The 24,381-nt window shown below is 39.2% G+C and overlaps 1 protein-coding gene across 8 annotated transcripts in view; it reads left to right on the forward strand.

The window, feature by feature from the left end:
- The window catches only part of CHRM3 (cholinergic receptor muscarinic 3), a 278,689-nt gene that overhangs the window by 199,699 nt on the left and 54,609 nt on the right, over positions 1–24,381 (forward strand). The window contains exon 1 of one of the 8 annotated variants that reach the window (XM_084515903.1): positions 1,858–1,882. The exons of the other annotated variants lie outside the window; for them this stretch is intronic. The gene's annotated coding sequence lies outside the window, so the exon portion shown is untranslated. Of the gene's footprint in view, positions 1–1,857; positions 1,883–24,381 lie in introns of those variants that run through there. 8 annotated transcript variants of the gene reach the window in all.

Consider the following 24,381-nt stretch of genomic DNA (forward strand, 5'->3'; position numbering starts at 1 on the left):
GGGAGTTTTAGGTTAGATGTTAGGAAGAACTTCTTTACTGAAAGGGTTGTTAGGCATTGGAACAGGCTGCCCAGGGAAGTGGTGGAGTCACCATCCCTGGAAGTTTTCAAAAGACGTTTAGATGTAGAGCTTAGGGATATGGTTTAGTTGGGGGCCTTGTTAGTGTTAGGTCAGAGGTTGGACTCGATGATCTTGAGGTCTCTTCCAACCTAGAAATTCTGTGATTCTGTGATAATTCCCGCTTAATGTTCCCCTTGTAAGTATCACAAATCTGTGGCGAACAGGTGCAGTTGCTAAAAAGTCAGGCTCATACAAGTGATCTTTATTGAACACAGAATTGTTTTCTAACAGTTTCTGCATGCTTGAAAGTCCTAGGGTTGAAGTCAGAAGATGCCCATTAGTTCTGTAAAGACTGAACTTCCTAAGTTCCAGAGTCCTCTCTTAGTTGGGCTCCTTTCATTAATGTGAAACAAAGTAACGTAAGTTGTCTTTGATATATACTAGAATGGGAATGAAATCTATGATTCAGTATGCTCTTAAGTAGAGAATTGGATATTTCAATGCTATTTTTTGCTGTCATCTCTACATACTTAATGCTATGGTATTTCCATAGCATGTTAATGCCACGTGTAACTATGTAAACATGGGATATCTTTATTACATGCATTTACCACATTTTAGGTCCTCAGGTAAATCCTTTTTTGTCTTACCTCTGCCCTCTACACTGTATTCAGTTAAAAGCACAGGAAAAATACTCTAACCATTTCCTGCAACTGGGCTGGATAGGAGTTTCTTCCCTGGAAACAGTTAGTTCATTCCATGAAAAAATTGTTATGTCTGCTAAACTTTTTTGCCTCTAAACTTCCTTGTCCAATCCCTTGCCTCTTATGCACTATACTTTTCCTACACAAAGACTAACTACATACCGATCCTGTATATCTGGTACAAAACCTCCTGCCAGGGCATCTTTCTCTTGCTGTCCACGTTACATAGTACTGAGAAGAGATATTCAGCACCATGTATCTTCCATTTCGCTCCACTGTGAACATCCTGAGGACTTGCGGAGGTACATCCTCCCACAAAGAGTTATGTCTCTCTCTAATCACTGCCACAGCCCACTCAGCAGCTCGGCCATGCCTATACACCATTAATTACAACTCTACCATGCAGCTCGCATGGTTGGCTTGCTTGCAGATAATCTATCTGCATCAGTCTGCCTGATGTCTACTTGGGAGGGAAAGCTGAATGAACAGTAAGTTGTGAGTGCTAAAAGGTCAGGCAGCCTTCATCTTTGATGAATAACATATCACATTTTTTTCTTATGTATCCCAAATAAAGGATTTTGTAAGAGATAGTGAGCATATAGAGAACTGTAGTTGTCCTTCTGGTTTGCATTTGAGACAATAACAGTTGAGTAGCTGATAATGTCTGTAACCAGTAAACTTCTTAGCTCTTGGACAGGCAATAGTAATGGAATGGAAGTTCTAATCATTGGATTATTTTAATTGTGATATAGCAAACACATCCAGAAAGAAATAACAGATTAAAATGTGCTCCACATTATTAACTATCCATTAAACAGTGGCACAAGAACTTTCAACATCTAAGAGATGAAACAATACATGAAGTTGTCTATCTCCCCTTATTTCACTGTCTCCTTCAGGCTTCAACTCTGCCCACCACAACTATCATTTAACCCTGTTGGCAATGAACAAAGTTGCTTACTGATGCCTGTTGCCATTGCTTTGTGACTGTTTTTATCACAGATACCTCTGGAAGGACACATCTTTCCTTGGTTCCAGTGCTTGGTATGTGCTGACAAGTGGATAGCGTTAAGCTACTTGGACTCTCACATCATCTCACGTGCTCACATCTCCCACAGGTTCGGAGTCATTCTTAACAAGTCACTCCACTTTCTCTAGCAAATGATCTCTGTTCAGATACTTCATATTGAGATGAACTGTAGAGACTTTGCAGGTTCCTTTTAAAATTCAGGTCACCTAGGTCCAGAAAGAATTCAGACTATAGAGGGAAATCGTGGCCTTACACATTAACCTTATCCAGTCTTTGCACATATGAGAGGGGGAGAAAATGACTTTCATCTGCATGTTAATAGCACCACAGCTCTCTGGATCCTATAGGTATCTAGGCTTAGACGTAAAGAGAGGGTCAGAGAACTATTACCTCTGGAGCATTTATTTAGCAGTTTACTATTCTCTGAATATACTTGTCACTATTACAGAAAGTGTCAGTGGGATGCTTCGCAAAAACTGAGTGAGTTGAGTTTCCAGATGCTGAGAACATTCAGCATGTAAGAAGAGTCATGCTGTTATTTCCAGGTGTGCATGAAAGTAGGCATTAATATCTGCCAGCCATCAAGACAAGTGGTATGTATCTTCTAGGTGATTTATCTGTGAAAATACTGGGTGAAGTGACACCAAAATTTAGTGTCTTTGCTGTGCTTCTTTCCATCAGATGCCAAATTTCAATGTGTATTTTGGAGCAATTTGTAGTTGTAGGTAGAACTGATAAGTGTTTTTGTTTGTTTGTTTGTTTTAAATAAGGATTACAAATATTAATTGCAGTAGAGCTAGCGCTCCATATATTATTTTATAAGTTATGCTGAAAAAGTTACATGAGTTTTCCCTACCTGAGTTCTGTCACTGTGGTTCAGCATTGGGAAAATACCCATGGAAAAGCAGTGGTTCAGACGTAGGCGGGCACTGAGCTAACCCAAGTGAATTCTTGGAGATCTTAGGAGAGAGACTTGGCAGGCATAAGACTTTGAGGTGGGGCAGCTTTTACACCCATTAGAGCCAAGGGCTGTGTTGCATTACATTTCAGAGTGCGATTTTTGTGTGTGTGTTTGTTTTTTTTCCAACACAACCTATTTTAACTTGTTCGTTATAATGAAAGTAAACAGAATAAAACATTTATTATGTAAATGTTATAAATAATATTATTTATATAATAAGACATCAAAGAAGGAAACTTGCTGGCTAAAAGAATGTTGCTGAGTGAGACTGCATAGTCAGTCTTTAAGGAAAAACAAATACTGTCACAATAGTTTCCTGGAAAATATGAGCCTTTAAGTTGCTGCAGACAGTCATTCACTAAAGAAGTAGTGGAAAAGTGCATAATTATTGTTATCCAGGCCACAAATAATCTTTGGGGTCTGTGTATCCCTTTTTGTCCCATCATCTCAGCAGTCTGGCTATTGCTACCAAAGTGCTACTGTTGCTGACGAAGGAGTTTAAAACTACGCAGTGGAAATAGTCTGCTCTTGCCAGAGATGTGCTTGCACAGGTTTTCCTAATCAATTATCATTATGATGTTTCCTCAGTCGATAGGAACTGAACTCCTCTAAGAGCTCTAATGAGATTGGCTAAAGATGCAATGAAAATAACACCCAGAGGGACTGCAAGGGATAACAATTGCTGTTACACAAGGGACTATTTCTGCTTTTAAGCAACACAGGGATGAATCAATTCAGTGAAACGTGAAAAAAAAAAAACCCACAGCTTCAGGCTCACATCTAGTGCTTTTCCTGTCTGTGCACTACAGAAAAGTGTCATCCCAAGACACAGCCTTGCACAGTCATGTGCAGCCTGCAAGAGCATCCAAGTCCAGCATGCCAGGTGTTGTAGATTTACTGCAGCACAGCCTAAGCACACCAAAACTAGGGGCAGTGCACAAGAGCTGTCCTCACTTTGGTTATTTTAGTGAAACCTTATTCATTTGGTAAGCATACACAGCAGACTGTAGTTCAAAGTGCAGAAGTCGTCCTTCATGTCCTGTGAAGAAGTCCTTTTGACATGGAATGCAGAGGGGTTTAAGGCTGCAGGTAGTGCAATATCTGTTAAGAAGTCACTCCTTGCTTCTGCACTTAAATGGAGTTGAGGGCTACAGTCATTGAAATGTTCCAAGCAGTCTTGGCAACAGCAATAACATCAAAAAACAGTGCCTCACTGTTCCTTATTTGTGGTTGCCACAGGTTGTCTTGCTTCAATGCAATAACTTGGAATACTCTGGATGTTTTATGCCCCTCATGCACGTGAATCAGGACATGTACGCTCATGGAAAGAATGCGCTCGAGATTGCAGTTATGATTGTGCCACAACTCTGCATAGAGCTGTTAAAGTCAAACCTTTCTTAATGGCTGATTTTCCACTTGTGTGATGTCAGTGGTGTTGCTGTGAGTGCCTATTTTGGTAAACAGCACAGTAAGAGAGCTCCTGACTCCTCTCAAGGTTTTACAGTTCAATTCTGCACAGGATTCCGTGCTGAAGGGAAAGCAGCAAACAAGTCAAACAGGATGCAGACATGCTGAGGAGAGTACATGCAGTGTGCTCAGCGTGCTCATTTCTATCCATATTTCAGTAATATTTTCCTTACAGTGATTTAAAAGCAGATTAAAGTGGAATATCATAGTCTTGTCTCAGCCAACCAGGGCAGTTAGAGGGAGGCTGGAAGCACTGATTGGCAGGGGAAGCAACACTACCGTTATTTGCCATGGCTCACTTGAGGGGTTCTGCCAGAGCTGTGGGCACGGCCCCACAGCCCTTCTCCACCCATCGCTCACTATCACAATGCAAAGGTCGGGCAGAACAGTTCAGGAAAAAGGCAGTCCAAACATCACGAATGGTGCCATAGTCTTTGCTCTTGCTCTGTTTCTAATAGTGAGGCTTTCATTTTGTCCTAATATTTTCTGCATTCACAATTAGCATTTTTTCTTTCCTTCGCTCCCCATGGGACAATTACACGAGGAAACTTACTTGAATAAAAACAACAACAAAATATCTTTTGGAACCACACTGAGAATTAGGTGAAAATAATTTACACTGATTTGCATCTAAGAAAGGGGCATGACCCTGACATTAAGACTCCAACAAGGTAGAGTGGCCATCAGTGAAGTTTTATTTTAATTTTCCTGAAAAGTTAACTCTCCATACAGTAAAAATGATGAGGGATCTGTCCAAGAGGATCAAAAATACCATGTATAATGTCATAAAAATATTGTGTTTAAAAAATGCATTTTTTAGACCACACTTAAGTAGTCAAATGCAATGAGTTGCATTTTTATACAGTTCACCCTCAGGATCTCTGCTCAGTACATTGTAGACACAGACATTGATCTGAGCCCTCTACAGTCCACCCAGAACTTGTATTTCAGAGGACTTTGGACTGAGGCTGAATGGCTGAGGACTGGGACCATTACACTGTACCAATAGGATAAAATAGGATAAAAACATTCCAGTCAGGAACCGTTTTTGGCTACCTTAAGCTTATCACTTATGCTCCATTTGACAAAGGGGGTGGTGAGTCTTACTAGTTGGTTTACACATCAGTGAACCTTAATGACAGTGTCAGTTGTAGCTGTTGTGTTCCTGTGGGGATAGCTCCATGCACTCATTGCTTCATATACTCCATACACTCAGGCAAGCTGGCCATGACATGGACATCCCAAACAAAGGAGCTGAGGCCAAGGTGGGAACAGCACTGATTTGGGGGCCAAGTAAGAGGGCCATACATTGCACGAGATTTAGCCAAGTAAAATAATCACATACTAAAAGCTCAATTGTGGTTTTACAGAAAGTCACAAGGAAAGAGCAGTGCTGTTACTCTGCAAGCAGACAAAGAAATTGTGCTTGTATGAGCCATGCGAGGCATGTATGTGCAATAGGAAGAAGAATTATTTTGCTGGCCCGAAGTAATTTCACATCTCAGTCCTGCATGTTTCATGTAGCAGAGGCTAGAATCAGAGGCGTCATATGGACTGCACCTCGTTTTCCCCTAACAGAGCTCCTTGTTGGTAAAGTCCTTCTGAAGTAGGCCTTGGGTGGGTCAGTAGGATGTTTGGTGAGCTGAATCTGTGCATGAACCACTGTGAAGTATTAGCACTGACAAATACATGCACAGTAAGTATAGATACATTATTGTTAAGGCTGTTTCTTAACCTAAAGAATGATAACTTAAAGTAGGTAATAGCAGAAGCAGCATTGTGCACTGTGGTAGGCTTTCAAAATATAAGATGCTGTAAATCTGCCAACCACTTTACTGTAAAAAATACAGTGTGAACAATGGAGAGGAAAGCTTACTGAACGCCGATTCAACAACTAATGGCCTATTTTAAAGACGCAGTTCATACCTATACTTTCCCAGAGGAGACACAAAGTATCACTCAGGATACTTGAGATGTTTGAGTAGATATAACAAGCATTCACTGGTTGAGTTAAGACAACAAAAATGACAGAGCCAAGGATTCTTGCAATAATTTGAAGGGATTTTCTCTATTCTCTAATGTAAATGATATTCAGAACACATAACTACCTTTGTTCTGTTTTAGGATCCTCTTTGTATTGTTTTGGTTTTCCATATAGTATTTCCATGCCCTACGTTCAAAATATTTGTTGAAATTTAGCATCTATGTACAATTCTAGCTAGATTGATGGCTCGGTATTAAAAATGAGTTCCTTTCCTTTGAACTCAGACTGAGTTTAATTTGCATTCATTCCATGAATGTGTTGGCTTAGTGTGTAGTGAGGTAAAACAAGAAGGCTCAAAGCAAAGCTCTTTCTAAGAGAACCCTGGAGAGATGATAATATGCTAGGAAAGAAGAGGAAAGGATACAGAAAAAAAGCAATTTAAAGAACCAACGCCATTTTAAAGGAAAGCTCCCCCAGTCAACGGACTGGTTAATACTCCAGTAAGTGTGATAGGGAAATATACCCCTACAGAAAGTCTGTCTTGGCTATGTGGAAAACTGCTATGCCAGCATCGTGCTTCAGAGCCTTGCCTAACAGAGGGATATTGCAAAACTTCACCTCACAGTGGACAAGAACTAAAGATGTGTTTGGCCCTTTTGCAATTTTAAAGTGCTCTGTGATGAAAGACATGCTCATTTTTACTTCGGGTGAATAAACATATCAATGTCATGATTAATTCAATACAAAGTTTAGTTGGTCGCTTTTGTAATAGTGGGATGATGGTCATATTTTAGAAAACAGTAAAATTCACAGGAAATTGTTTTTCCCTGGAAATTATGAATGTTCAGGACTAGAAAAACAAGTGTAATATTACATTAATTGTTATGCATCTTAGGCAAATGAAGGTTAGTGAAATAAAAAATCTGTTACATTAGCAGAAGAATATATCAAACTTACAACATCTTTTTATTAATGAAAAACAATTACAATCCAATAATTAGATTTTTGGAGTGTGTTTGATATTTCCCAGTAAAAAACTACATTAATATTTCCTTAGAGAGATGAAGAAATGGGAACATCTCATTTAATCACAAAGCCACAGGAATTTGACCAATCAGAAATTGACCATTTCCTCATCATTTTAAAACCTTAGCCATAAGTTTAATGCATAAAGAATATTCTATTCTTAGAGAGCAAAATTTCATTAAAAGTATGCCTATAAAGTCAGTGAATTCCCGTATTTTATCTTTAAATATTTGTATCTTGCTCACATTTTTCCAGAGAAGACACAAGTTATGTAGCACATTTTATTTTTTTAATTTGCTATCTGGTCTGTTTTGCACATTCCAGATTTTCAGCAGTATATTAATTTACACTAGGAAAAAAAAAAAAAAAAGAATCATGTAGACAGAGGAGAGAGGAAGTGATTCATTGCCCTAGAAAAGGTCTGCTGTAAACAATGGTAGATTTTTTTTCTGTATTATTATAACAGCTTTGAAATGTGTCACATTATAGAATTACTTAATGATTGTTTTCATCTTTATCAGTACTAAGCTTTTAGTGTGCTTGACTTCAGTAAAACCTCTGATTATTGTTTTATGAAAAAAAAAAATTAAGCTGTACAGTCAAAAAATACCTAGAACATAGGTACACAGTCCAACAAAAACAACTTTTAAGAAAAGGAGACTTATCCTCTCTGTGAAATGCCCAGTTTGGTTTCATGGAGGAAGCTGTGAGGATGTGGAGTTTTTCGTATTGCTGAGGAGGTACTCCAAATGTGACAGCTGAGTAATGAGCAAGAATTGCAAATGGGAACTGCTCCTATTAACTTCAAAAGGAGTTTAGTAAAATTGAAGCTCATATTATTTTTATTACATATTTACAAAGAAAGTAGCTTACTGCCCGCAGCACACTGCTGTTCTAGCTATTAGTTTCACTTTTGTCATGTTTGAACTATCTTAAAAACATTTTTGCTACCCACAGCACCCTCTGAATGGAATGGGAAGCAGGACAGCATTCTTGTAACAGTGTTTTAATTCTTTTTTTGTTTTTAATTTAAATTTAAATTTAAAAAAAATGATTAAAAATGCAGTAAATTCATTTTTGTTTCCTCCATGCTGAGACTATGAGCTAGCATGTGGATGATGATGTGGAAGAGTCCTTCTGGAGAGCTGGCTATACAGCAGGAGCTGCTGCAGAAGGGGGCTGCGCATCTCCAGGGTGCTGAGACTGGAGCAGAAGACCATTTATAGCCAGCACATGTAAAAGGCTTTAGTGTAGGATTCCTTTTGGGGAAGTTAAGTGGGTTTGGGTATTAATATATGTATGAATTACGCGATCTGATTTCTTAATGTTGCCTTCGTGATCCAAAAGATGCATTCTAGTTCTGTGCCCCAACATAACGCTGCATCTTATCCAGAAATTATAACAACTTTAATGGGGAAATACTGTAGTTAGAAAGAGTAAATGTACTTTAAAAGCCCAAGTAAGAATCTTTATAGCCACTTCCTACCCCTTCACGTTTCCTTCTATGTCCTTTAGAGAGGTCACTGAAATTTAAGAGTGAAGGTTACATTCAGTATATTAGCAATTCTTAATTTCTCTCCTAATCTGTAGAAATCCCATATATCAAATCAAGAAGCTAATTGCTAATTAAAGACACGATTCCAATTACAATGAGTTTTTGTGGGGAAAGTGACTCAAAAATTGCATAATGAGACTCCACTATCTCTCAGGGGGTTCAGAACAAAAGTAGCTAGTCTATCAGGAAAAGATAAACTTCCTCCTGTGAAGTACAGCTCTGCAGAACAGGTCTGGGATATAAAAAAGAAGCTTTAAAGCTTGTACGTACATTTGTTTTTTGCAGAATGACACAGCAAGCAGCTCAGTTCCCCAGGTTACATCATGTCAACTTGAGCAGCAAGATAATGAGTCAGGTCTTTCCTGCCAGTCTCAATAATAAACCTCAGGGGTTTATTACCCTCATAGGTGCTTCTCTGTGAGCATGTGCAGAGCTGGATCAGGTAGCCTGTTGCCTCCACACCACTACAGGGTGCTTTGACCTTATATCACAGGGTCACTGTCAGATCAGGTCAGCACTGGTTATGTGGCCCTTCTCCAACAAGGCACGTCCCTCTATGCCTTAAGACAGCCATGGTTATAGAGATAAGAAAAAAACACTCATGCAACTAATGCATGATTTCTAGCTGTTTGGGCAGGATTCATTTTGAGATTAAGACATAGATTTAGGTGTCTGTATGTGGTTGTCTTAATGTGGGTGAAGCATCAGATCTTTTATTATGGTCAGTGGTGATCTTGTCAATATTGAGTCTAATGTAAGATTTGATTTAGCTGTTTTGTTTACATAGTCAGGTAAACCACCTGAGCTGTCACACAAAATGTATGCTCCCTTCAAATGAAGGTTTGATATTTTGCAAATTTGTATTTTCATGTATACAAGGAATATTCAAGTCCATATTAGACATCAATATTGCATTTTAGTTCCTGCCCTAAAGTTCAGGTTTGCAGGTGGCTTAGGATTCACAGGTACAGCTGGTTAGTGAGCCTACCAGGGGAGGTGCCCCGCTAGACCTTCTCTTCACAAACAGAGAAGGACTGGTGGAGGACGTGATCGTCGGGAGCTGTCTCGGGCAGAGTGACCACGCAATGGTGGAGTTCACTATTCTTGGCGAGGCCAGGAAGGGGACCAGTAAAACCGCTGTATTGGACTTTCAGAGGGCTGACTTTGAACTGCTCAGGACACTGGTTGGTGGAGTCCCTTGGGAGGCGGTTCTGAAGGGCAGAGGGGTCCAGGAAGGCTGGGCGATCTTCAAGAGGGAAGTCTTCATGGCGCAGGAACGGTCTGTACCCACGTGCCCAAAGACGAGCTGGCGGGGAAGAAGACCGGCCTGGCTCAACAGAGAATTGTGGCTTGATCTTAGGAGGAAAAAGAGGGTTTATAAGCTTTGGAAAAGTGGGCAGGCCACTAAGGAGGACTTTAAAGAAGTAGCGAGGCTGTGCAGGGACAAAATTAGGAAGGCCAAAGCTCATCTGGAGCTCAATCTGGCTACTGCCGTTAAAGATAACAAAAAATGTTTCTATAAATACATCAACACAAAAAGGAGGACTAAGGAGAATCTCCATCCTTTACTGGGTGCGGGGGGAAACTTAGTTACAAGAGATGAGGAAAAGGCGGAGGTGCTCAATGCCTTCTTTGCCTCAGTCTTTAGCGGCAATACCGGATGTTCTCTGGATACCCAGTACCCTGAGCTGGTGGAAGGGGATGGGGAACAGGATGTGGCCCTCATTATCCATGAAGAACTGGTTGGTGACCTGCTACGGCACTTAGATGTGCACAAGTCGATGGGGCCGGATGGGATCCACCCAAGGGTACTGAGGGAACTGGCAGAGGAGCTGGCCAAGCCACTGTCCATCATTTATCAGCAGTCCTGGCTATCGGGGGAGGTCCCAATCGACTGGCGGCTAGCAAACGTGACGCCCATCTACAAGAAGGGCCGGAGGGCAGACCCGGGAAACTACAGGCCTGTCAGTTTGACCTCAGTGCCAGGAAAGCTCATGGAGCAGATCCTCCTGAGAGTCATCATGCAGCACTTGAAGGGGAAGCAGGCGATCAGGCCCAGTCAGCATGGGTTTATGAAAGGCAGGTCATGCCTGACGAACCTGATCTCCTTCTATGACAGAGTGACGCGCTGGGTGGATGAGGGAAAGGCTGTGGATGTGGTCTACCTTGACTTCAGCAAGGCTTTTGACACTGTTTCCCACAGCATTCTCCTCAAGAAACTGGCTGCTCTTGGCTTGGACTGGCGCACGCTTCGTTGGGTTAGAAACTAGCTGGATAGCCGGGCCCAAAGAGTCGTGGTGAATGGAGCCAAGTCCAGTTGGAGGCCAGTCACTAGTGGCGTCCCCCAGGGCTCGGTGCTGGGGCCGGTCCTCTTTAATATCTTCATCGATGATCTGGACGAGGGCATCGAGTGCACCCTCAGTAAGTTCGCAGATGACACCAAGTTAGGTGCGTGTGTCGATCTGCTTGAGGGTAGGAAAGCTCTGCAGGAGGATCTGGATAGGCTGCACCGATGGGCTGAGGTCAACTGCATGAAGTTTAACAAGGCCAAGTGCCGGGTCCTGCACCTGGGGCGCAATAACCCCAAGCAGAGCTACAGACTGGGAGAGGAATGGTTGGAAAGCTGCCAGGCAGAGAAGGACCTGGGAGTGATGGTTGATAGTCGGCTGAATATGAGCCAGCAGTGTGCTCAGGTGGCCAAGAAGGCCAACGGCATCCTGGCTTGTATTAGGAACAGCGTGACCAGCAGGGCTAGGGAGGTGATCGTCCCCCTGTACTCAGCTCTGGTGAGGCCGCACCTCGGGTACTGTGTTCAGTTTTGGGCCCCTCGCTACAAGAAGGACATCGAGGTGCTTGAGCGGGTGCAGAGAAGGGCGACGAAGCTGGTGAGGGGCCTGGAGAACAAGTCCTACGAGGAGCAGCTGAGGGAGCTGGGCTTGTTCAGCCTGGAGAAGAGGAGGCTCAGGGGTGACCTTATCGCTCTTTTTAGGTACCTCAAGGGAGGCTGTAGCGAGGTGGGGGTTGGCCTGTTCTCCCACGTGCCTGGTGACAGGACGAGGGGGAATGGGTTTAAGTTGAGCCAGGGGAGTTTTAGGTTAGATGTTAGGAAGAACTTCTTCACTGAAAGGGTTGTGAGGCACTGGAACAGGCTGCCCAGGGAAGTGGTGGAGTCACCATCCCTGGAAGTCTTCAAAAGACGTTTAGATGTAGAGCTTAGGGATATGCTTTAGTGGAGGGCTGTTAGCGTTAGGTTGGAGGTTGGACTCGATGACCTTGAGGTCTCTTCCAACCTAGGAAATTCTGTGATTCTGTAATATGTACTCTGCTTACCTTCAGTAGTACTTTACGCAACACCCCTTATTGATATGTGCATGTAATTATCCAGACTTACTAATCTTCTCCTGTTTGTTTCAAAATAAGTTGTGCTTTCTCGTAGTCTTTATTGGTATTTTACATCACAAATAAACTTGCAGTAGGTTGGAGCTACTGGGAACATTTCACTCAGTAATGGCTACGTCCAGTGCATTTTACTTCATATTAGTATTGATTCCATTCTTCGCGCAAGGTTAGTAATATGAAATTAATTAGTTTTCCTGTCAGCACTCACTAATCCAGTTCTGGTATTGATGGATTTCTGTGTGTCTGCTCTATGACTTATTTGACTAATTTTTGCTATTAGGAATAGAAATACAGCATGTGTGGTGGGGGTGAATTGGCTGGATACTAGGCAGAGGTTAGCGAGTAGCTGGATATCTGTAGCAGAGTCCAGGTGGGAAGAAGGGAAGCAGGTGGGGCTCCTCCTTGAGTGGCTCTCACCTGAGGGCTTTTTCCCCTTTCCCCCTTAAGCTGCAGCTCCCCCCATTATCTGGTATGCAGACAGGTAGAAAATTAATCTCATTTCAAACAACGTTACCCTTTCCTTAAAGGCTATACAAGGTGAATTAAATTCTTTTGTTTATCACAGGGCCTAAAAAATAATATATGATTAGTGAAAATTAAAAATGGTTATTTTATTTGTTCTTGTTATTTACAAAATTAGGTTAGACACTGAGTGGTTTTAAGTACTTTTAGCACTGAACAACTTTGAAAATCCCACTTAAATTCCCTTTTTGTTTTGATGATTTGTACCTTGTCCCTCATTTCTTTCCACTCATGTTCTTTCCTCATACTCTTTATCATTCGCCACTTGGTTTCCTCTCCTGTTTCAGTTCTTTTTTTTGAATAGTCATTTCAGAATCATTTCTGTCTGATAAGGCAGTTCATATTTAAATATACTTAAACACTAAAAGTCTTCTGGTGATTGACTGCCCACCCAATGTCAACATCAGTTTAAATGCTGCTGAATGAAAGGCAGAAAAATGTGTTTCTGACGAATTCTGAGGACTTTGAAATATTTCATTTTAGATCAGAATTAACTCTAAATTCTTAAAAAAAAATCCAGTTAAAACTAAACTCTGCTTTAAAATGATTCAGCAAAATCATCTTGACTTTTTGATGGACTCTCTGATGTTTGGAAATACATAATGAAAGCATCAAAACCAGATATAATGCCACATTGAAGAGCACTGCATTTCCTTCAGGATATGTTATAAACCAGTATTTCGATACAGGTGTTTTTTTCTGTGGTATCCTTTGTCTCCTAAATTAAATGTGGTAAAATTGAAATGGATACATAATGATTTTTTTTTTCATTTATTTGACAGTTCATTTAGTAAGTTTTATAGATTTCTATTACAGAGAATTCAATACAATTTTTCGTTTGATGAAAATAGTTTCTGTGGCATTTTGGACTGTTCCTTTTGCTCTAAATTTTGGGACCTTCATATCTTCATTTACAGTGCCACGTGGCCGTATTTACTCTGTACACAACACACAGCTTTGATATTAGTCAGTTTATACCCAGGACCCTTACTTTTCTTGCTGTGCTTAACTAGATGTCAGTCTGTGTCTAAAACTAGTGAGGTTTTGTTTCACACACAGAGCACCTGAACTATACACAAGGTTTTGACAGAAAATCTGAAATTTTAGGAGGTGCAATGAGGGAACAAATGTTTTCATTTCCTCACGGGGGCGCTCTTACCAGGGACAGTTTTGGTTCTGTAAAATGTAAATTCATATGTTTATTTTATTGTGGTGTCTTTCAGAAGAGCTGTACTCTAAAGTACTCACTAAGTTTGATGACTGGAACAGGGAAATTTGAGTGTTGGGACTTGTCCTTGGCAATATCTTTTTTATACTCTATATAAAAGAGTGAAGGCTGTCACTCTTTATTAAAAACAGTGCTCAAGTATCATTGCCTGCTGAAGAATACCACAGTAAGAAGAGACACCAAGCCAGGAGGGCTGTTTGCATATGGGCAGCAACGGGGGAAATGCTTCACCCGTTGGGTTAAGAAGGGAGGAGGGTTCTCAATGTCAGGTTGGGATGCAGGAGCCGTCCCAGGGGCTAGCTGCAGTGGCACAGCTGTCAGGAACCACAGGATCAGAGGAAAATGCTTCCTGAAGCCTGCATACTCAAAGGCAACTCAGATGTTTCTCCTGTGCCCTTTCTGCTTCACACCTGTGGGGAGCTCAGCAAAGCAGGCAACATGTCAGCCCTGACATTAAAATGAGCTATGTGTGAGCAGCCAGAGGGGATGGATTTGATTCAAAACCAGCTACAGCATAATGTACTTTAGCCAGTATAAAATCTGGTAATGCTATACTTAGGCCCACAACTAAAGGAGAATTGAGGGTCTATTAACTTTGACTTTCTTGTCCAGCTTTCTTTTTGGCAGATTGCAGACAGCAGCTAGAACCATATATGGCCTTAGAAATAAAAATTAGGTCACAAATGGTCTTCTGTCCAAACCCTTTATTTTTGTACTTACGAAACTTTAAAATGCAACTAATAATCAGCTTATGATACATAATTGTATATATTATGGAGTTGCATAATGATATGTACATATTAATACATTTTGATCATTTTCTGCGTGTTCTTCATTGATGGTATATTGAAAGAGCCAATAGAATCCTTCTGATTTCTTTCTCAAGTCAATTTCTAAGTGTTAGGATCCTTGCCAATGTGTGTATGTTTTACTGACCTTTCCTTAATTGGCCTGGCATTTCCATTACATCATCTGAAAATTGCCATTAGTTTATTTGCTGAGTTGCCAACACTTGTATTATGTTTGCCACCTACAGAGAACTGCAGTATTACTTGCTGATAATATCACACGTTATTCTTGGCTGTACTTTAGCTGAAAGAGCAGAGGGGGGCTGTGTGTCTTTTCCCTAGCTTCACTGTTCTGTTTTTTTCTTGATAAAATCATTTCACTGGGATACAGTATCCCTTTCCATCCAGCAGTCCAGTTGGAAAGACTCATCTTTGAACTTAAAAGATTTTTCAGTTCAGAATACAGTAATAGCAACTCTGAATACCATACATGTAAACTGATAGATGCTGCACTGCATGAATAAAAAAAAAAAAATAATCTGAAACATTTTCACTGATTATTTTCATGATATTTGTGGATTTTAAAAATATCTCAAGCATTATGTTAGTTGAACTGTCACACGGTAAAGTAATGCAAAACTATTAAATAAGCGGTTGGCTGAAAACCTGTTTGCTGACTTGGAAAAAATGTATTTTTCAAAAATTAAAATTCTTCTTAAAATTGAAATTTCCATAACACCAGGAAAATGTTGAAGTCTAATTAAATATGATGGTAGAATAGAGCTTTTTGGGTGAAGATGACAGATCCATTCTCATTGTGACCATATTCAGATCGTTTTTCCTCAGCTGTATACACTTACATTTTTAAGAAATTTAGATATTACATTTATACGTGTGTTTTTTTTTTTTCCTCTTACTATATATATATTTGCTTTAAATTTCAAATTATTTGCTATCTATTTGCACTTCTGTTTTGTATCTGCATTTTGTGAAATGGTGGTGTACTAAATCATGTTTTATACCATCCAGAGTGGGTTTTTGCAAAGTTTCTGGAAGACTTTAGTAATCAAAACCACAGAAACTCAGGACTACTGACCTGTGGTATTTAGCTCCAATTTAAATATTTGTTTAAATAGAGTCACTGAAATACTTTCTGGCTTGCAGCTACCAAGTTGATAGTTTTTTTATTTTCTGTCCATGTCCATCAGGCATGCATAATGGGTGGAGAGTACTGATAATCATTGACTAAGGGCTTTCTAGCCTTTATCAAATCGTTTTGTAATACCAGTTCCACCACCTTACTCTTTCATTTACATATTCTTTTTTTTTTTTTTTTTCCTTTTTTTTCATTGGTACCTTCCAGTCAGGATCTTTCTTTTCATATGATACCCTTTCTAAAATTAAAGATACGAAGTCTATGTAAAATTTGAAATTAAAGGCATGATATGTATATTTACAATCAGGGAAGTTAATACATTATGCTTTTGTTGCAAGGATACAGCAATAATGTGGCATGTCAATTGCTCCTTTGGAAGAGATGATGCTAGTTGCCTAGTCCTTGAAATTGCCCTAAAAACATCCAAAAAGGTCACACTGGGTCACACTGAATGGGCCTCAAACACTTAAGGGCCTCAAACATATATATATATATATAAAAAAAAAAAAAAAAAAAGATATATGCATTGATATGGGAAAAACTGAAAGCTGACATTTCACTATGGAGCTGTTGGAGGCAAGCATGACTGAATGGAGATGGTTTTGAGCACAGATTATGTTTTTCTATTTCTGTATGACTTAGGACCTTTTTCTAGTTATGCACGTGGACCTATTTGCCCTACCTGGTTTACAAAATACGGAACGAAAGAAAGGTGCTTGTTCCAAATTTGGGAATTAACAGTGAAACAAATAAAAAAAAAGCAAAGCTGATGTGAGTTTGCAAAGATGTGATATGACTTATTTGTATGCCGACTTTGGATGTTACAGAAGTACTGGTGAGTCTACACCTAAAACTTGGCTCTGAATGGTTGGGTACTCCAAATGCTGGCAACACAGGTATTCAGCAGTTGTGGGATGTAAGAACAAAAAGGCAAAAGAATTAATTTAAATACTCCAAATGGATGTGGCTACATGTGGTGAGATAGTTGAAAAGGATTTGAATTTGACAGGGAAAGGAACTTTGGTAGCTATGAGATCTCTAAGCTGTTTAATAGTCCACTTACGCAAATATTAGGAACTTTATCAAAAAACTTTTAAATCAAAGTAAAAATATGTGTTAGAAGAACAATTTTATATAAACAGAGTAGACATTAGATGATTGTCAGGTAATTTTACATCCTCAATTAACTGCTAAGTAATCAGAATATAATTTTCCTTACGAGAGCTCCTGACCTGTGTCTAGAGGTGCTAAGACAGACCATTTAGTCCTGATGAGTGAAAATATAGGAGATTTAATTCCAAGTCATGAGAAGGGTCCAGAGCCCAGCTCTCCCTATGCTTGATGCAGCACAAAAACACTGTTCAAAAGCAAGCTGCACCACTGTTATCTTGGCACGCCTGATAAAACCTGATAAAACCGTGGTGTTTTAGGAAAGATACAGGCACTCATTTATCCATATAAATGCATTGTTGGGTCTTCATAACTGTCTGGATGTAACATCCAAGAAAGCTTTCATCTCAAAGAGGGCATTTACAGGTATTTTTAAGATTGGGCAAAAAGAGAGCTGACTCACTAATAACCTCTTGTTCACTGTCCAGACTTACAACATTTTAATTTTCTTGTGACTGTTATATTCAATCTTCACTTATTCTGATACAAGCTAATGGAGAGTTAGACTGTTTTCTTTTACTGAAAAAAGAAAAAAAAAAGGGATAAAGAGCAATATAGTCATTACAGGTGCCATTGTTCCTTAGAAGTAGACACTTAGTGCTAATATATTTAATATAGCACCTGAAGGAATACTCTTATAATGACTCTCTGTACTTGTTTTCATTGCCAAGGCAAGTTTTCCTAGTTCATGTTAAACAAGGGAGACAGCTTTTCCACTTGAGCAGATTTTTTATTTTTTTCTCTGTTCTTTGTACATAAACTTATACTGACAGCTCCACATTTGATCCATCACACTCAGTAACTGTTCTCAAGCTGCTAAGCATTTTTTTATATTTATGTCCCTCTGATTTTAAAATAAAGATTTTTAAAGACTTTGGGTTTACTAATGTTTTCAGATCACTTTTCAAAAAATCTCTGTACACTGAAATACAGTAGATCCAAAGCAAAGTATTATACTTGACTACTGTTTTCTTCCCTGAAGTTATGTCTGTACCTCAGCATAATACCAAGTAATACAAAAATAAAATGAGCCCTGCTATCATACATGAGTCCGATTTTAAATTACTGTGAAATATGAATTGATGCTAAATGCTGGCTAGGATAGGATAGGACAGGACAGGACAGGATAAGATAGTTCATTTGGAAGGGATGTCCAGAGATCATATAGTGCCCTATTAAATGAGGACATCATCCAAATACCTCTTGAAACACTGATATTATCATATATACTGATTATATATTATATATACTGATTATGCATTACAATATATACTTCTGTCACGATACATTTAACTCTGCAGTGATGATACAATAATGTTGGCATCACTTAGTGCCTATAGTTTCTCAAGGTACTTAGTCTGGCCTCAGTAATGAACAGGTAGGCCAGTCACTTGCAGTTAAGTACTAGGTTTGTTTTTCTTTTGTCTCTTCAATGGTTTTTCTTAGCATATTGGAAAACCTTTAAGGACAGAACGGAATTTGCAAGTACCCAGGGCAACTAAAAATTGTTTGGTGTTAGTGGAATTTCTAGTTTTGCTTTGTACATAGATATGGCGTAGGTATTAAACTGTATCTACACATATGTATATGTGTATGCAGTTTTGTGTCCTCCTCTTCCAAGCCTTTGAAACTTCTGCCCAATTCAGTTCAAGTTTGATAGAGAAAAGACCTCAAAAGTACGAAGCTCCTACAGGTTCATGAAAATTAGTGTCTGGATAAAAGAGAGACCAGCTAAACACCATAAAACACCAGCTATGTTGGTGTAGAGGGAAAATACTACCCTAAATTTTGATAACTTATTAAAAGCAAGAGAATCTCATCCAAAGACACAGATCAATCCCGTAAAAGCTTAATTCATTTCACTTGTTATATATATAAATATATATGTTTTCCTTATCCTGCTAATACAATATACTGCATGTTGTTCATTTGGGTAGGGTATAACTACAAAAAGAAGGGGGAGCAGAGTGAGAGGTTCCAGTCTCTTCTCCCTAGTCACCAGTGACAGGATGTGCAGGAATGGCACAAAGCTGTGTCAAGGGAGGTTTAGACTGGATGTTTGGAATAATTTCTTTACTATGAGGGTGGTCAAACACCAGAACAGGCTTCTTAGACAGGTGGCTAATGCCCTATGCCTATCAGTGTTCACGAGGCATTTGGATAATGCCCTCAATAATATGCCTTAACTTTTGCTGAGTCCTGAAGAAGTCAGGCAGTTGGACTCGATGATCTTTGAAGTTGGAAGGGACCTTCAAGAAAGACCTCTTACTCTATTCTATTCTATACTATTCTAAATATTCTATGCAAAATATTCTATAATATTCTATAATAGTCAGCCTAGGCATAACTAGAAAACAAATCCAAGGACCTTATTTTTTCTGAAATTATTTTCCATCCCAGAGTGTTGGTTGCACTTATTAAGTGTGAAATCCAGAAATTAGAAGAATTATAGAAATGATGTGATGCTTCAGTTTGTCTCAATTAAAGCACTGTCACTCAGGCTTTGGTCTCAGGCCTCCATCTTTGCTTAGTGTGGTATAGCTGCAATGTAGAGCAGTGGTGCAATAAGCCAATTTCCTTACCCTCAATGCAAGGGCCCTTATGTCCATTGGACATCTGTTATTAGTTCAGCTAAATCAGCTGGTCCTGATTTCCATTTATATTCTTTATAGGCCATCCATCCACATGTCTCTGCCACAATGCAGATGAAGGCTGGTGGTGAGGTCCCCTCTAAAGACAAATCTTCCACTGTCTGTATCCAGTCATTCCTAAAACAAAAATGTGGGCTCCAGAAGCAGGCAATTTTGCATCTCAATCCTAATCAAAACGTGCTTCTTTTATGGTCCAGCTTTCTCAATATAGTGTCACCTTTTTCTATCTCAAAAGCTCTTAGCTTATATAATTGAGGCATTAATTTGAGCATTTAAGTTCTGTTTGTTCTGATAAGTCCTATGCAAAAATGCAAAATGAAATTCAATATTTTGAATTAAAAATGAAATTGAAAGCCTAATGATTTACATTGAAGACTCAGCAGTAATTGGCAGAAGGGATTTTAGTATTGACAAACATGTAGAAAGCAAAAAGTACTCTGTTCCAGAAAGTCATTGAGAAGTCCTGTGTTAGTTTACCTTGCAGTGTTAAGTCAGTTAGAGACACAGGCAGCAGTAACTCTGACTTCTTCCAGGAGAGACTTCACCTGGAAAGGTTTCTTTTTGTTTACTTTACCTGGGCTTGAGAACAGGGATCATCAAATTGTACCTCAGAAACTCTTTCTGCCCCACTGGTGCTCCACTTCTTATGTAGTTCCAGTTATTTGGAGAGCAGGGGTGAGAGATGCACACTATCCACTGGCCAAGAGCAATTGAGGGCTGACAGGGCATGAGGTTCACCTGTAACACCTCATAGACTTCAGATCTCATCCTAACAATGTGTCCTACCCACCTCTTTCCTTCTTTTAGTATCCATTAGAAAGCCAAGCTCTCATGTGGTAACAGAGACAGCAACTAACACTTGGACTCACTTTTGAATATAGAGATCAAATGTCCTACCTATTCTGTCTTGTATTCCCAGAAGAATTTGTGGGCAAATGTTACTAGGTACTATGAGAAATTCTAGTATTAAGATTTTTGGCTTTCATACAAGAAGGACGTATAAATAAAAACTGGAATTTAATTATTTTATGGCCTGGAAGAAGTGTATTCTAATTGTAGCATAGACTTTCAGTAAGTAATAAAATATATAGAACATACAGAAATGAAGTATAGATACACCATAGCATGCATACATTATAACATATCATATGCATTATTTCATCTGAATGAGAGTTTGATTAAAATGAAATACTGTATGTTGGAAACAAATAGTTTTGGAATGTTTTCAATGATGTAATCAAAGAATTATGTTCCAGCAAAACATTGCAAGTCTGATACAACATTTTTTAATGAAAAAGACTTCCATTAATTATTTTTTTCTCTAACCAGCTCTGGCTATTAAGCCTTGTTACTTGTAGGGGTAACATTTGTTTCACATATTTCATATTGACTTCCAGGAGATCCAATACAGAGAGATAACTTCAATTAACGTGTGACGCCTCCACTGTGATCTGGATACTGTAATGTTTGTCTCTGCCTTGCGGGTATTGCACTTGAAAAAAAAAAAAAAAAGGTGTACTTGAAAAAAAAAAGGGGGGGGGGCAATGTAGAAGCTCTTTAGCTAATTCAGAAAGGACATGGTGGTAGAAAGTCCTCTGAAAAAGAGTAGCAATTTTTTCTCTTGTGTGCCAAACCCAAGCTTAGGTCACCAGGTGTATTTCTCATTTTTTTATTTTTTTTATTATGACAAGGGTAGGATTGGGGGGGGGGGATGTCCACAATAAAATTGTAATTTTACATATTGATTATTCAGATTCACTCATGAAATTATTTTGTGTGCAAGGTAACAGTATTACTGGCTTCATTTTGAAAGCAATTCTTTACTGTCTGTATTTTAATTTAATATTAGTTGATATGTGTTGAATTAGCAGAGGTAGGGTGAAGGTTAGGCTCACCCAACGGATTTTTAGCTATTTCCCTTGCCAATTTCTAGCAAAGACTAGCAGGCATTTTTGATACTTCACAGCAATGAAAATATTTTCCAGTTCTAATTTTCAGAAAGAAACGCTCTTTAAACAAGCCGCAGCATTTATAAAAGGGCTGTCCCAGGAGCTATTGATTATTCATCTAAAAAAAAGAGATGGCCTTTTCTCAACTCTTTTTCTTTACCATATTATAGTTTAGTGTCAGTATTTGCAACATTTTTTTGCATTTCTGTGATAACTGTCATGAAAAGATCTTGAAAAGCATCCCAGGCTGTTGCATTTCTCACTTTGTCTGTGAGCTTGTACACACACACCAAAATTTGCTCTGTGACTGGTATCCTGCCCTAATGTTGTGTGCCAGATGCTGCACTGAGAGGGAATGATAGACCTTATTCCTCCAGAGTGAAGCCACAGGTCTCTTCAGTCTTTTTGATTTTTCTGCAATTCTACTTTTGTTTAGGCTATGTCATCCCTGACTAGAAATTCTCCAATGTCTCAAATGGTTAAATGCCATTAAAAGGATTTACAGCTTTAAACAACACTCTTACCATGTGACTAGGAACTAATTCAGTTCCAAGCTACTGAGGTTTCAAAACATTTTTCAAGTGTGACATGGGAAGACTTTGAATATCATAAGACCTTTCTCATTTCCCAAGATGGTCCCATTTTACAAATGGTTAGATTCATCTTGTTTTACTTTGAGAGGAAAAGGTCCTAGCTGCAGCTTTATTTTAATGCAGTTTCACAGACCTTTTGTAAGGCTGAAATTCTGGAGATTAAGATGACTCTAAGGAAGGAAGGGTTCAGAACATAATTTACAATAGATATTTAATTTGTTGTCTCCCAAGGAAAATACTCAGCTAGCCAAGTGCCATAGGTAGTAGAAATATTCCCATATTTTGTGTTTCCATTATAACCTCTGTATGTTTCCGTGTGAATTCATACATGTTTAACCATGTTTTGCTTTAGAAGCTGCAGTACTGTACCTGCAGAATAGTATAAAAGGTATGGCTTATTGTCCTCTTCGTACTTCACAAGACAGATGTCTGCAGGAAAACCCCTAAGAGAAAGGTTAAGCACAGTATCATATTCCTGTCTGCTCTTTAACCTGTGCTGTTACAGAGTGTTGCTGCGTGCAGTTAAGCAGTTGCTGTTTTCCCCAGAAACAGAATGGAAATTGCTGAATGGAAATCAGTCACAATAACAGAGACCATGTTGAGGTAAGAGTGCATGGCTGCAGCGGCATCTGTGCTGTGCGTGGAAAGTGTTTGCCCATATGCTTACATGCTGTGGACATGACTGCATGTACAAGCATCACGAGACAAAAACTTGGCGAAATATCAGGTCATTTTCCTATTGTAATGACAGGACTTCCTGGGAACTAAAATCCTATTTATATTCTCCTACACTGTTATAGTATTTGTAAACACAACAGTAATTTTAAGGGCTGGTGCAGCTGGTTTTTTGCTATCAGCTCTAAAGCATTTCATGCATTTCTGAATCTTTAAAAGAGCACAACATTGCACAGATTCACGGCAGGCAGTTGACACTTCTTCACTCTGAAGAAGTTACGACTCTTTTAACTAAGAATATAAATCCAGTGTAATGCACATTGAGAGACTCAAGTGAAATGTACTGTGCAGAAAGGGTAACAACATATTAAATCAAGTCCAATTTTCCATCTGTCTTGGGATGTTTAATGGAGAGTGGATTTAAAGTACATTTCGACATTTTTAGTCTTATATTCAAATACTACTATAACTCCCTTTCAATTTGTTTTTATATCACTGTATTGTGCATCTGCTTTTGTTCATTCCTGTTTTGTGGAGGCAGGGGGGAGTGTGTTGTCTGTCACTATGTTTATGGGCAGAATTAATGCTCCTCAGCCTCCAGCCTGCCTCCACTCCTGGGAAGGTTTTACTCATAGGTCACCCCTGCTCCTGTTGTAGTCTGTGGTTCCTTCTCCTTGAACATTAGAGGCCAGAGCTGCACAAGGTACTCCAGACCATCTCTGCAGGTGAAAATTTGTTGCAGAGTAGTATAGCAGTAGTAGTTCTGTAGTATAAGTACAACCGTACTTCAGTTTTGAGTATGTTTGCTGTCTTTAATATCACATATTTCCTCAATCATGCCCTTGGTTTCTTGGCCCTTTTATTTCTACCTCAAATATTATATTTTGCCATTTGACTTTTTTTTTTTTCCATTCCCTGGCGCACAGTGTGCTTTTCTCAGCTTCCAGATGTCACATAGCTGCAGCGTGCTTTCATTTCCCTTTCTTCCCAGTCATACTGCACTTCAGCAACTCTGCCAATAACGGTGTCTTCAGGCAAAATGTCACCCTGTACAACATCAAACTGCAACTCTTCAGTCTAGTTTTTCCTGAAGAAAAAGTTTTACAGGTGTAAAATTCTGGTTTGCATGTCATCTTATAGAAGAAAATGAATGAACTAGTAATTAACAATGTTTAAGGTAGACTTACAAAGAGAACAGCTATGTTCTTTTTAAATTAAAAAAAAAAAAAAAAGAAAATCTAGAAATCCAATGCTATCAACAGGAGAGTGAATAATAGACCCTTTATAGTCAACTATCCATACACCATGTGATGGTAGAGAAAGGACAGCCAAGCTCTCTGGAAGTAGGAATGTGCCGGGGAAGGAGAAGGGGAATGTGCCAGGGAAGGGAAGGGGAAGTGGAAGGGGAAGGGCCCAAATACATAACTCCCATCGTATTTTAAAGGTGACTGTATAACCATCAG

Source organism: Aythya ferina (genome assembly GCF_964211825.1).
Source record: "Aythya ferina genome assembly, chromosome: 3".
Taxonomy (NCBI): domain Eukaryota; kingdom Metazoa; phylum Chordata; class Aves; order Anseriformes; family Anatidae; genus Aythya; species Aythya ferina.